Consider the following 14,235-nt stretch of genomic DNA (forward strand, 5'->3'; position numbering starts at 1 on the left):
TATTCTTCCTCTTTCTGCCCCCGGGCAGACCAGGCCCCACCCTCATTCCCAGTATCGAGGGTTGGTTAGTCTCTTACTTTGCTGATCATTATAGATGGAGGCGCAGACATTTCACCGATCTGGCTGAAGAACCCGCTTTGGACTCTGCGGTTCTGCTCTTGCTTCCCCTGTTTGGATCCGACCAATTCCCCTCGTCACGCCCGCCTCACATGTACCTTGTCCTTCTTCTCCGAATTTCCTAAGGCACAGACTTTTCTCCCTAATTTCACAAGTCTCTGCTTTGCCAACATGAGCATCACCTGCTACAGGTCTGCCTCTAAAGGCTCCTTCACAAAATCCCGCAGACTTCAGAGCGCCGTGTTTTTAATTTCCCATCCAGCCACGAACACGCCCTGTCGTCACCTCCCCGGGGGTCTGCTGCCCGGGGTGGGGCATGAGCTCCGGGTGGGGCCCAGCCCAGGGGGTTCTCACCTGGCCGCTGTCCCGCTCCCGCCTCACGCCCGCCCAGGTTTCTACCGGGGCGTTAAGCGTTCCCACTGTGGCTGGGCTGAAACGTCGGCAGACCCCATCACAGCCTCACCTGTAGCATCTCAGTTCCGGGTGTGGCGGCGGCTCCTTCGTTATTTACCTGCTCATCGACCGCAGGTTCCCAAGTGCTCTTGGCCGCGGAGCCGTGAATCATGGAATGGAATGATGTCAGGAGCAGCAAATCGAGATCAACCCGACAGGAGATACAGACCAATAACGCTGCCACCGCCGTCTCTGCGGAGAACCGGAATGAGATTGCACCGCAGGAGGCTGTCGACAACGTTAGGACAAAGCAATTTCCACCCTGACCCCGGGGCACCCTTCCCAGGAGGGGGTGCGCTGGGGTTTTTATTTCATTTAGATGCAGGTCAAACATCGGATTGATTTTTAACTGTCTGTTTTATTGTTTTTCAATAAAAGGGAAAGAACATCCGATTTTAGGGGATTGGTTCCCAGGGGCGAGCTGTCCACAGCGTAAATGTCTACTTCCCAGTCCCGGCGGCGGGACTCTGGGGCACAGGCACCTCTCGCGTTGGTGACGTGTGGGTTGTGGCCACGTGGCAAAGGCGGCCATGGAAAATGCCGGAAGGCGGCCGGGACATGCCGCCACGTCAGCGGCTAGAAAGGCTTTGTCACCTGCTGTCCTGCGGGAAAGGCTGTTAGCTCACCCTGGGGGGCGGCGGGGAAGAGGGTGACATTTCCACCGCCAGTTTCCACCAGCCACTTGTACAAGGCAGGAGCCGGGTCCGTCAGGTGGATGCCTCGTGTGCACAGGGGCTGGGGCTCCGGCGTGGGGCAGATGGGTAGAAGAGGACTGTCGCTGGGGCAGCGGCTCTCCACTGTGGCCCGAGCGCTCGGAATACCCCGGGGATGCTCGTCACAGCGGCGAAGTCCTGGGCTTCACGCAGACGAGCACCCACACGAGGCCCCATCCACGCATCTGCTCCCTGACACAAACCACTACGCCTCGCGTCTTGCGGTTGACCATCGCACTGTGCTTTCCCTTGCGCCGTGGACCACTGTGGTGCGGTGCTCACCGGCCGCGAAGCCTCGCCCACGGCCGGCACTCACGGTCCGCACGGCGGTCTGCGCTGTGCATTGACGACGCGTCCGTTTTGCTCTCGTGTGATGAGGGAAGCTTGAAAGCACCGAGAGCTTGTTTTGCTTTACAGGCAGCTTTACTTGTCATGTAAATATCAGAACAGATAACATAGACATATATGCTCTCATTACGTTATTTTTATTTTATTTATTTATTTTTTTATTTTATTTCAGCATATTATGGGGGTACAGATTTTAAGGTTTCAATAAATGCCCATTCCCCTCCTCCACCCACAAGTCTGAGTCTCCAGCATGACCATCCCCCAGATGGTGCACATCTCACTCATTATGTATGTATATACCTGCCCTCTCCCCCCTCCCCCCTGCCCAATACCCTATTACTGTGGTACCTATGTGTCCACTTAGGTGCTGCTCAGTTAATACCAGTTAATACCCCTCCCACCTGTCCAATACCCTATTACTGTAGTACCTATTTTTATTTTTTATTTTATTTTATTTTATTTAGAGACAGAGTCTTACTTTATCGCGCAGGCTAGAGTGCCGTGGCGTCAGCCTAGCTCACAGCAACCTCAGACTCCTGGGCTCAAGCGATCCTCCTGCCTCAGCCTCCCTAGTAGCTGGGACTACAGGCATGCGCCACCATGCCCAGATAATTTGTCCTATATGTATTAGTTGGCCAATTAATTTCTTTCTATTTATGGTGGAGACGGGGTCTCGCTCTTGCTCAGGCTGGTTCCGAACTCCTGACCTGAGCGATCCACCCTCCTTGGCCTCCCAGAGTGCTGGGATTACAGGTGTGAGCCACCGCGCCTGGCCAAAAATATGGAACGCTTCACGAATTTGCGTGTTATCCTTACGCAGGGGCCATGCTGATCCTCTCTGAATCATTCCAATTTTAGTATATGTGCTGCTGAAGCGAGCACTCAACCTCCTTATTCTAGATATTTAGCAAATATAATAAAAGCAGGACCCAAAGCCTTTAGAAAGGAACGTCACTCATCAAAGTTCTTTATCCTGATTTTTTTTTAGAGTGTATTAAATTATCATGCATCATTAATGCATTCTTATCAGCGAATGATTTTCTTTTTTGAGGCATCTGACATTTAAGATAAGATGCTAATGAAAAACTAAGTTTATTTTTACCTTTCCTATTTAAAAAAAAACAGTTTTGGTAAATGAACATGACCTTTTCTTCTTTTCGTGGAAATTCATCTGAATACAAAGCAAGGTGCCACCCGGCTCCCACGGCACTGCTCTCCGCCGCCTGATTTTGTCCCCACCCTGGGTGGCAGAGACACCCACTGCTATTGACAGAGAGACCAGGGCTCACGCCTTCTAGATTTAATAAAGCCAGAGACCAAGTCCTGGAAAAAATGGGTTCCCTCACAGTACATTAATTTTTTATTAGAGGGAGTGTTTCTTAAAATTTTTTTCCTATCTCCATCTGCATCTCCTCCATTCTTTCCAAAGATTCCCACGAGGCATGAAATTTTTACAGGATATCTTTAACGACCCTGGTGTGGACATCTGGACAATGCCCACTGTGTTCTGCCGGAACACACACCAACTATTCCGTACTTACTGTTTAGATGGAATGTGGTTTCTTAGTGACACAGACATTTGTGTGCTGCTAAACTGGTGTCTGTCACTGCCCCTCCTGAGAAGGTGATTAGTGTTTAAACCTAAATTGTGCATTTGATTATTTGAGGTAAAAGGTGATTTCTCGGGGCAGAGTCCCTTAGACTGGATGCCAGACACTGTGGGAATTTTATTTGTATGATGATACTGCTGTTACCAATTTGTTTCTGAGTCTTTTTGTTTCAAAAAAAAGCCAAATTCACAAATGAAATCTAGTCTGGATAATTCAGTTACAGTTAATTGCAGTTTTCATGTAACTGCATCTTTTTTTTTTCTAATTTTTATTTCAGTTCAGCAATAACTGCATCTTCATGTGAGGAAACCAGGTAAAGGTATTTACAGTTACAGGACAAACTAATCAGATAACTGATAAAATAACCCTAACAGGAATTCAGTCACTAAGATGCTGGAGACACTATCTGTCATGATTACATATAGCAGGCCAGAAGAAAGTTATTATGCCTAAAACAACTACCACATTTCCCCGAAAATAAGACAGGGTCTTATATTTATTTTTCCTCAAGAAGACACCCTAGGGCTTATTTTCAGGGGATGTGTTATTTCTTTTTTAAGTACGGTACAACCATCTACATTTATTCAAATATAGTGAAGTCATCTTCTTCTGGAACCTCATCATAATTCTCCAAACCCCGAATTCCATCCTGAATTTGTCATGACTCTGTTTCCTTTAGAACCACTGGCCCCAATCTCTCATGTCAGCACTAGAGCTCTCATGGGGCAGATGAGAAGGGCTGCTCGTGTTCTTTCCCGCTCCGCGACGACACGCATGGGTTGCGCAGATGCGCTGCGCAGCCACGCCCGTCACTAGGTCTTGTTTTCGGGGTGGGGCTTCTATTGCGCAAATGCTTAGCAATCCTGCTAGGGCTTATTTCCTGGGTAGGTCTTATTTTCGGGGAAACACGGTAATTACATGCAAAAGCAGCATGACCATTCTTGCTGTGTCTAGGATAGGTACCAGTTTCTTTAACTACCAATTAACACACACACCCCTGGCACTTTTTTGACTTCACCTTGCAAATCAGATGATTTAGACGCCGACCGTACACCTGTCAAAAGAGCAGGACGTCTTTGCTTCTGTGCGTTCGCTTTGGGTCATTCTGCACAGTTTCTTTCTCCCTCCCTGCACGGGCGCCTGGCAGAGCTGCCACCTCTGCGTGGAGCAAGCAGGGAGCAAAGGCGAGAAGGCAGCAGGAGAAGCAGCAGAGAGAAAAGCCTCACGTTCTGTTCAGCATCCCCAAACGTGAAACGACAGAGCGTTTGAAAGCGCGGAATCGGTTGTAAAACCAAGAGCGTACAACATCCTGCCATACATGAGCCAAAGACTCCGATGAGCCTGCACGTAGGTGCCTTTTGCCGTGCAAACAAGGCATGGGCAACGTCCGAAGTACATGACGCTTGCTTTATTTTCAAGCTGGTGCTGCAGAAACGGGATGTGGGCCGGAGAGACCAGCAGGGCAGATGCTGGCTCCTTCTTCGCCACCCCCACCCCCATAAAGGTTAGCAAACCATTCAGCTTTCTCTGGAGTGCAGGAGATGAAGCAGATGGCTAGCTCATGGTGGAGAGATTTCCACTTAGAACAGAGGGACGCAGCCGCGGCCACCGCAAAACTGTTTGAGATCAGACAGAAAGGAGAGGCACGGGAACCCCGGCCCTGTCTCCACCAAAATCAAATCCTTTATCCAAAGGGAGGTGACGCAAGATGGAGGAAATGGGCCCCGCATGCTCTCGCCATCAAATTGGTACTGACCGATTAACACTGCGGTGCTCACAGGGTGGAGGTGTTCACCAGGGATTTGGGGGTTGGGGGAAGGGGTAGGCCCACATCCGAGGGATGTGGCGAGCATTGTGGAGGGCAAGGGCATACCTCTAACCCTTGCTAGGGATGAGGCAATGGCATAAAACGCAAGCAAAATTGTTTGTGCTCTCATATTTTCCTGAAATAAAAAAATAAAATAAAACCCTGTGGAATTTTATTCCCCCTTGGTCTATCTGCACGTGCAATTCCTGAGACCTTTCTGGCTCAGTCATCTAACAAAATGACCCTCTGCACCCTTAAGTCACCGGCGTCAGGTGAACTCCGGTATCTGCCGACGTGGAGCCTCCTGGCTCCTTCTGCAGATGTTTATTGAGTAGCTCTCACCTGTGTGGATGGGAAGGCTCCTCGCAGGATGGAGATGAGGGTGGCAAAGTGCTTCTGTCCTCAAGCATTTGCACGATAGCCAGGAAGCCTCTGGAATCCACAGCCTTGGCTCAGGAATGAGCAGTGAGCCTCGGAGTGTGGATGGTGCGGGGAGGCCCCCCACCACCACCACCGAGCTCCGGAGAGATGACAGGGAGGCTGTATGTAGCACGTCATCAAGGCGGTGTTTTTTTTGCCTTTTCACAACACTTTTTCCATATTGAAGAAACGATGAGTGCCCTCCTTCGGTATTTACCCACGGACTGAAGACAGGGCACCCTCCCTAACACGGAGCGAATCTCAAAGCTAAAGCAAAGCCAGGCTTACTCTACCAACCATTCCTTTAAATGCCTCCCGGGCACGGCGCGACTCTGGGCTCTCTGCAGGCAGGGCTGAAATTTTAGAGAGTCCGGAGCGGTTTGATTTGGGACGTGTCAGTATCCAAGTCAGTTTCTGTTCTCTGGCCCAAGTTCTCTCAGTACAAGCCAATAAATCTGAGCGGTGGTCCACAGACAGGTAGGCGGGAAAGTAGGTGATAGATATACGGATAGAGACATAAACAATAGATAAAATGATAAATAGGTGATAGATCTATAGATAGATTATAGGTAGATGAGAGATATTTACATGGATGAGAGGTATATGGTGATACACATCGGGTATATGGCAGATAGGTGTTAGACGGACAGATGATAGATAAAATACAGATAAATAAATGACAAATAGATGACAGATGGATATGAGATAGGTCATTGATAGGTAAGCAGGTGAGACAGACAATAGGTTGACAGACCAGCATCCATGCCTTACCTGTGGATCAGAGACTGCAGAGAATTTTCCTTGTTTTGAGGGTTGGAGAGATGGGCTATCACTATCCGGAAGAATCTCACTTTGCAATTTTTTATTTATTTTTTATTAAAACTATAAGGCAGACATGAGACTATGATATCAACCATCATCACTTTTTAGGGGCGGGTGGGTGTTTGCTGTTGACGGCGTTATCCCTTTCTCTCCTCTTTTCACTGGAGTTTCCAGCCGCCTCGTCATCCCTAAACACATCTCCTGATTTTTCCAAAAAACGATTCAGCTTTCCATATCCGCCCGCGGTTACAGTGGTTTCATATGCGCACATAAAAAGCAGAGCTTTCCCGGGAGGGATGTTTCGGAGGAGCGGCCCTGCCCAGAGGTGCCCTGAGTGAGGAGGAGGAGGACGCCCCAGGGGTGGGGGTAGCGGGCGCAGGTGCAGGTTCGGGGACAGTGACTCTGCCCTGCTGTGTTTTCTCAGCGGGGCCCAACACACGCCCACAGGACGGACTAGGGGACCGGGTCTAAAACGGGGTGACCCCGGGGGTCTGGCTGTATACAAGGTGGGAGGGGGGTCACAGCTGGAGGTGGGGGTCCTCAGGAGGCCCTCATGAGCTGGGTCACCTGCACCTGCTCGTCTTCTGGAAAGAACATTTGAGAAGCAGCCAAACCAAGCATTCGCTGCGAACCCTTAACATGATGGATCTGTGGGCTTCATTGGCAACCGACGCGTCCTGCATCTACTGGAAACACTCCCCAGGCAAGAGTCAACGTGAGTCAATGCCAGTCCCGAGTCTGAGGCCGAGGAGGCCTGGGCTGGGGCTGAGGGCGCCACCTAAACACCTTCATTCCCTCCCAGAGGTGCCAGTCCCCTCCTCACTCCATCACCAATCCTCAGCATCCCCCGAGACCCTGGCCTGGCCTCTCTGTGCCCGGCTGCCTCCCCTCCCCGTCTCTCTGCCCGCGTGGTGCCCGGGAGCCCGAGCAACCGGCTGAGGGGGTCCCCGGGAGGACAGTGCCGGAAACAAGGCGTCCGCCCAACCAGAGCGCTTTGGAGCCCTGTGAATACCAGGGTGTTGAAAAAAACACAAACATTTGTGCGGCGTTGGCCGGGGTGCCGAGGCTGCAGGTGCCAGTTTTATGAATCAGATAAATTCTCACTCGTTAGCTGCAGTCACAAATATGTCCCCCTAAAGGCCCTGCGGCTCCCGGTTTTATTGGCAAGAGGGACAGGTTGGAGCCGGCTCTGCGCGGGGCCGGCCAAGCGCTTCCGCCCGACTGCGCGCTTAGCTCGGGCCCAGATGCGTCCGGCGAGGAGGAGGAGGAGGAGGAGCCCGGCCATGCGGGACACACAAGGCGGCTGTTACCTTGTCCGGTTGTTTGGTTTTGTTTAGAATTTGGCTACGGCGAGGAAGCCAAGCGGGGGCATCCTTCTGCCGGGAAGCCGGAGTGACGGTGGAGTGACTGAGTGTGCCTGCATTTCCTCTGCAGACTTAGAAATCAGACGCCCGTGGCATTTGGCTTACGCCTCCTGGTTTCGGTGTTTTTCATCTGTCCAATGAGGATGATATTCCCTGCCTCTCGGCACCATCTTCTCACGTAGAGTCCCCGGCACCCCGCCCGACACGCGGTGAGGAAACACGCAACACGTGTGAACTTTTAGACGCGATCGCAGGCGCGGCAGCGGTTGTGTGGACAGTGTGAGCGGCGACGTTTGACTGCGGGTGACTGGAATCTCCTTCTATTATTTATCCCCCTAGAGTAGAAGCTGCGGACGTTGCTTTATGCGTTGGACGGAGTTTCTTGACTCTTAAGTTTGATTTCCTCGAAACTGTTTTCCCCCAAAGCTCTGGGTCTGAACGCCGCCACCTGGTTTCGTCCGTATAAAGTGTTTAACAAAAGTCCCGGTGTCCCGGAAAACCGTACTATTTCCCATCCCGTTCGTTTGGGGTTTCCCTTTTCATGTAGATATCGAGCTGGGATGCGCGGACGTCCTTTTACTGCTCAAGCCCGTAGTTGACGTGGCCCCAAAGCCTCCAATTAAAACGGACGGATGCGGTTGAATCGTTCATTCATCCCCAACCCTGCATTTAGGTTTAAATAAACAGAGGCGCCCGGAGGTCACACCCTGCAGACCAGGAACCTGGGGTTTTCTGATCTAACTACAGGCACCAAAGGCTGATGGTGCCGTTGAGTTACTTACACATATAAATACCCGTCCCCTCCCCCTTCCCATCTGCCCAACCACCCGATAGATGTTACTCCTATGTGTCCACTTAGGAGTTGATCCGTTAATACCAATTTGCTGGTGAGCACATGCGGTGCTTGTTTTTCCATTCTTGGGGTACTTCACTTAGTAGAATGGGTTCCAGCTCTATCCAGGAAAATACAAGAGGTGCTCTATCACCGTTGTTTCTTAGAGCTGAATAGTACTCCACGGTATACATGCACCACATTTTATTAGTCCACTCATGTATTGATGGGGCACTTGCGTTGCTTCCACATCTTTGCAATTGTGAATCGTGCTGCTATAAATATTCGAGTGCAGGTGTCTTTTTCATAGAGTGTCTTTTGTTCTTTTGGGTAGACGCCCAGTAGTGGAATTGCTGGATCAAATGGTAGATCCACTTGTGTCGCTTTGAGGTATCTCCATATTGCTTTCCACAGAGGCTGCGCTAGTTTGCAGTCCCACGAGCAGTGTAGGAGTGTTCCTCTCTCTCCATATCCACGCCGACATGCACTGTCTGGGGGATGGACACGCTTGAAGCTCTGACTTGAGGGGCGAAGGGAGGCAAAGGCAATATACGTAACCTTAATATTTGTACCCCATAATATGCTGAAAAAAAATGTTTAAAAAAAGAACATGTAAACAAATCCAAAAAAAGTAAAACAAGTGAAAAAAAAAAGTCACTTACACATGACCAAGAAAGAACAGGCAGAGCCCTGGCCTTGGCTGAAACAGGGACTTCGTAGAAATCAATGTGTTTATCTGACCATATGTCTTAATATTTCAGTTCTGGGACTAAACTGTGCGTTTCCTTTTCAGATTGAGACTTTGAAATGTGACAACTAGTTTCCCTTTAGTAGGAAGGGCAGAGTACCACGTTTAAGAGAATCAGCGAGGCCGGGCGTGGTGGCTCACGCCTGTAATCCTAGCACTCTGGGAGACGGAGGCGGGAGGAACGCTCAAGGTCAGGAGTTTGAGACCAGCCTGAGCAACAGCGAGATCCCATCTCTACTAAAAACAGAAGGAAATTAATTGGACAACTAAAAATATATAGAAAAAAAATCAGCCGGGCATGGTGGCGCATGCCTGTAGTCCCAGCTACTCGGGAGGCTGAGGTAGGAGGATCGCTTGAGCCCAGGAGTTTGAGGTTGCTGTGAGCTAGGCTGACACCACAGGACTCTAGCCCAGGTGACAGAGTGAGACTCTGTCTCAAAAAAAAAAAAAAAAAAAAGAGAGAGTCAGTGCATCCTAAACCCACAGGTACTGCTGGCCTCTGCTGCTGATCCCTCCCCCGGGGAGCCCTGTCACGTGGTCAGCTCACGCACGTGGAAGCCGACAGGTCTCCAGGGCCACGTGGTCGGCACCTGGACGGGGGGCAGGAAAGCCTCTGTTTTCCGACTAAGCAGCCACAACGAGCAAGTTAAAACGGCAAGCTCTGAACTCGCAGCAAGGAGTGTACGGTAGAAAGTGCCATCCTCAGGTTGGGTCCCTGGGCCTGTCCCCTCCTCCACGTGGCCTGGACACTCGGTGGCGTCCCCGCGCCTGTGCTTGCAGGACTCCTCTGCAGAGCGAGACACACGCGCCTTCGAGATCTGGTTTGCGAATAACCAGCTGTTCAGAGGAAGTTCTCTTTACGAACAAGTTGCCGGACTGTAAGTACTCACATGTGCTCAACACGGCAAAGTGGAACACATCGTTTTTGTTTCAAAGTAGCATCCACCGTGGCATGCAGGACTGTAACTTTTCCAGATTACGTGTTTTGCGCAGCAGAGTGCAGTTGGCTGTCCGCGGCAAGAAGCCCTGGCAGCCCGAGTGGGACGTCTAGACCTGCAAAGCAGCAGTTCGGAGAATCCCAGAGGAAACCCCCTGCACCGCGGATTTTGCAGCCAAGCCAGCATCTGAGCCGTGCAGCGGGAAGACGCTGCTCGTCCATCATTGAGCTTTGAAACGCCCGGGCGTCTGTTTTCTATATTTCATCCTGGGCTGGGGTTGCTCTGTTCCTACCCTGGTGCACGGAGCGGGTCCCTGGCCGCCTGCCCCGCTGGCCCTGCCCCCCGCGTGTGAGACCGAGGGAGGCCGCACCACTCTGGCCCCGGTCAGTCCTCAGTGCTTCCCCTGCTTGTAGACCTGCTCATCTCCCCCCGCCAGCTCCCTGCTGAGACTGCGGGATCCAACGCACACATTGCCTGTGCTAGACAGGGACCCAAATTCTGCCAAAGAGGAAGCCGGTCGCGTGTTCCCGTTGTGTTTTATAAATGCCTTTCCGGTAACACATGGCTTTCTCCAGGCATCGTTTTCTCTTGCAGTTACATTTGTTGAGACGCGGCAAGGGGCATCTGTACCAATATTGCTTTAAAGCCTCCGCAAATAACGACGACAGAAGCAGCAACAGTGACTATTCATTGAGCACCTTCCGTGGGGCAGAGCCGCTGGCTGGGAATTCAGGAATACTTTTCCCTGGAGAATTGGCACCTGTCCTGTCTGGTAATCGTCAGGTTATTTTATACAAGAGCAGGCTCCGGCTCCCCTGCCAGGTGAGGAGTTAAAGACCAGATCTGTCTGTTCTCTGCACAAAATCACAGCTAAGACAAATGTCTTTGCCTCATTCCCAGGGGCCAAGGTGGACTCCAGGGGAGGCAGGCAGGCAGGCCCCTGAGACCGAAGAAGCTGCTTTCTCAGGGTGCCCTCCCACCCCACAAACCAACGGACACCCCCTCGGGGAGGGCTCACAGCCCCCCCAGGACATGCGTGAGCAGATGGGTGCTTCTACCAAGAGCAGTGTCTGTGTGTGTGTGTGTGCACACGCACGTATGCGTGTGCGAATTTTAATATAAGAAGCACAGTACTGCAAGGCGGGTGGTGGGACAGCCAGTCTCTGATTTTGCCACGTTTGAGGAAGGTAACTGGTGCAACCGGACCAGGCAGCGCTCGCCGCAGCGTTTGGTGGACTCAGCGACTCTCTCCCAGACAGAACTGTGGTCGCCGCTCTTGGGTTGTCTCGTTAAAAGAACTGTGCTTTACTTAGAGAGATTTGAGGTTATTCATGAATAATTCAGTGCTACTACTGGGAGGGCAAAAACAATTGTGTGAACATTAAATTTCCGTTAAACATATTAAATGCAAGCAGACTGTCAAGTGTTCTCTTGGGTATCGGGTTCAGTACAACAGTAGGTCAGATATCAGGAGAAAAACGAAGTCACCGGCACAGAGTCTGCAAAACTGTTGTTTAGGATGAAAGCAAAAAAAATAATAATAATGATGACTATTCCAAGATAGGGCTCCAAAAAAAAAAAACTGAATAAAACACAAACTTTGATAAAAGATACTGGCTCATGAAAAATATTTTATGCAAAAGCAAAAACTGGGGGCAGAGGAGGGAAAGAAAGATGAAAATCAAGTAACTTTTGCTGAAATACATGGGCAGAGTCATTCTTTTAAGTCCACTACCAAAAGTATCTGAAATCCCAGGGGACACACAAAAAAAAGATTAGTCCCGTCCACTCCCTTGCCCCTGGAGACTGCGGGCGACAACAAAAGAAAACCTTCTATTTATAAATTCAGAGAGGGGAGAGGCCCTCAGACCCCAGGGGTGAGCGGGCTTTGCTATTCCTGGCTCGAGATGTGTAGCCTGCGGGTCCGAGCTCAGTATCTTTTTATAGGATCGTTTGTTCGGGGGCAGGAGAAGACACGGCCACGCGGGCATTCCCTGAGCTGAGGTGACGCCGTGCAGCTCACTGTACTGAGACATGACCCCGGCAGCCTGTTTCAGGGCTTGCTCTTAAGCACCTGTGACAACTGCTGATTATCTATTGAGTTCCAGGGAGTGTTGCAAGGGCCTTGCTCACCCTGTGTCTAGCCTTCGGTCAGACCAGACACAGGGTGATTCTAGAGGCAGTCCTCGCAAGTGACCTCCCTGGCGCCCACCTCGAGCGTTCTTGTGCCTTCCGCGATCCACCTGTCACGTGACAGGGAGCATGTTCGCTTCCCTCTTTACATCACGTTGTTAGAGGAATGATTGGCAAGTAGCAAAGCTCATTCTTCATAAGGGAATAATCTAACGAGCGTTGAGGGTGTATTTAAAGACCTTCCACCACGACCAAAACCGAGAGATAGAACGCTTCCATCTCCTTAAAAGTTGCTTCTTTCCCCTCTGCTGGAACCCCCTGGCCCCACTCACAACCGCTGGTGAACGCCTATCTGGACCCTCTCAGAACGACTTCTAATTAGCCGTACACACAGGTGCGAACCTCCGTGTCTGGTTTCCTTGACTTTAGTGTCCAGAGTCACAGACGCTAGTATATGAATCGTTTGATTCTAGTATCGAGGCCTTTCCCATTATCCGTGTGTACACCGCAAGGATTAGCTGTTCAAAATTTGACGGGCACTTGCTTTTTGTTTTTTTTTCCCCCCTCGTTTCGACAGTTATGACGAAAGCAGTTGTGTTTCATTTCACTTCACTTAATAGGAATGAATACTTACTATTAATTTCATTGTGACATCTCATGTCACTGTAGTGAAATTGCTGGGACTCACGGTAGGTGTGTGTTTAATTACATAAGAAGCTGCTAAATTGTTTTCAACATTGGTTGTACCACTTTGGACTTCACCCTGGGCTACACGTTGTCATTTCTGTCGGTGTTGCAAGTTTTTTATTTATCTGTTCTTAGTCATTTTAAAGGTGTGATGGTGTCACGTTGCAGTTTTAGTTTGCATTGCATTGGTTACTAATGAAATTGAACATCTTTTAATGGGCTTAGCTAACATCTATATTTGTTTGATTAAGTAGTCAATTATTCTGCCCACTCCACATTAGATTGTTTATCTTTTTTATTACTGAATGCAGAGAACTCTCTATATCTTAATATTTTAGTTACTAGTCTTTTATCAGATGCTTTCCAAATACCTTCTTCCATCCTCTGTGTCTTGGCATTTCATTTACTTTACAATGTCTTTCAAAAAGAAGTTTATAATTTAAGGAAGCCTTATATATCAATTTTTCTTTGATGTGTGAGTTTGATGTGTGAAGTAACAGTTTTGTACATATGGATGCCCAATGGTTCCAGCACTATCCATTGAATACTTTTTCCACTAAGTCACCCTGGCCCGATTGTCAAAAATCATTGAGTGTCTACTTCTGTTCTGGCCCATGGATGTATACATCGATGATCACGCCAATGTATACTGTCTGGATAATCTATCTTTACAGAAAATCCTGAAATCAGGTAGTATTCTTATTTAAAAATTACTTTGACTCTTCCAAGCCACTTATTTTCCTTACAAACTTTAGATAGAGATCGTTAAATTTTGGCTGGGCGTGGTCGACCAGGCCTGTAAATCCCAGCACACTGGGAGGCCGAGGTGGGAGGACCACTTGAGCTCAGGAGTTCAAGACCAGCCTGAGCAAGAGTGAAACTCCATCTCTACTGGAGAAAAATTAGCCGGGCATGGTGGTGCACACCTCTAGTCCCAGCCACTCGGGAGGCTGAGGCAGGAGGATCGCTTGAGCCCAGTCTGAGGTTGCTGTGAGCTAGGCTGATGCCATGGCACTCTAGCCCAGGCAACAGAGTGAGACACTGCCTCGAAAAGAAAAGAAAAAAGAAAAGAAAAGAAAAGAAAAGAAAAGAAAAGAAAAGAAAAGGAAAGGAAAGAAAAGAAAAAAGGGAAAGGAAAAGGAAAGGAAAGGAAAGGAAAGGAAAGGAAAGGAAAGGAAAGGAAAGGAAAGGAAAGGAAAGGAAAGGAAAGGAAAGGAAAGGAAAGGGAAAAGGAAAAGGAAAA

General features: G+C 49.7%; 1 non-coding gene across 1 annotated transcript; it reads right to left on the reverse strand.

Moving 5' to 3' along the window:
- Positions 1-2,406: 2,406 nt before the first annotated feature.
- Positions 2,407-2,513, reverse strand: LOC142864676 (U6 spliceosomal RNA). Its single transcript, XR_012915027.1, has one exon. It is a non-coding gene; the product is annotated as a U6 spliceosomal RNA (small nuclear RNA).
- Positions 2,514-14,235: the final 11,722 nt, after the last annotated feature.

Source organism: Microcebus murinus, chromosome 25 (genome assembly GCF_040939455.1).
Source record: "Microcebus murinus isolate Inina chromosome 25, M.murinus_Inina_mat1.0, whole genome shotgun sequence".
Taxonomy (NCBI): Eukaryota; Metazoa; Chordata; class Mammalia; order Primates; family Cheirogaleidae; genus Microcebus; species Microcebus murinus.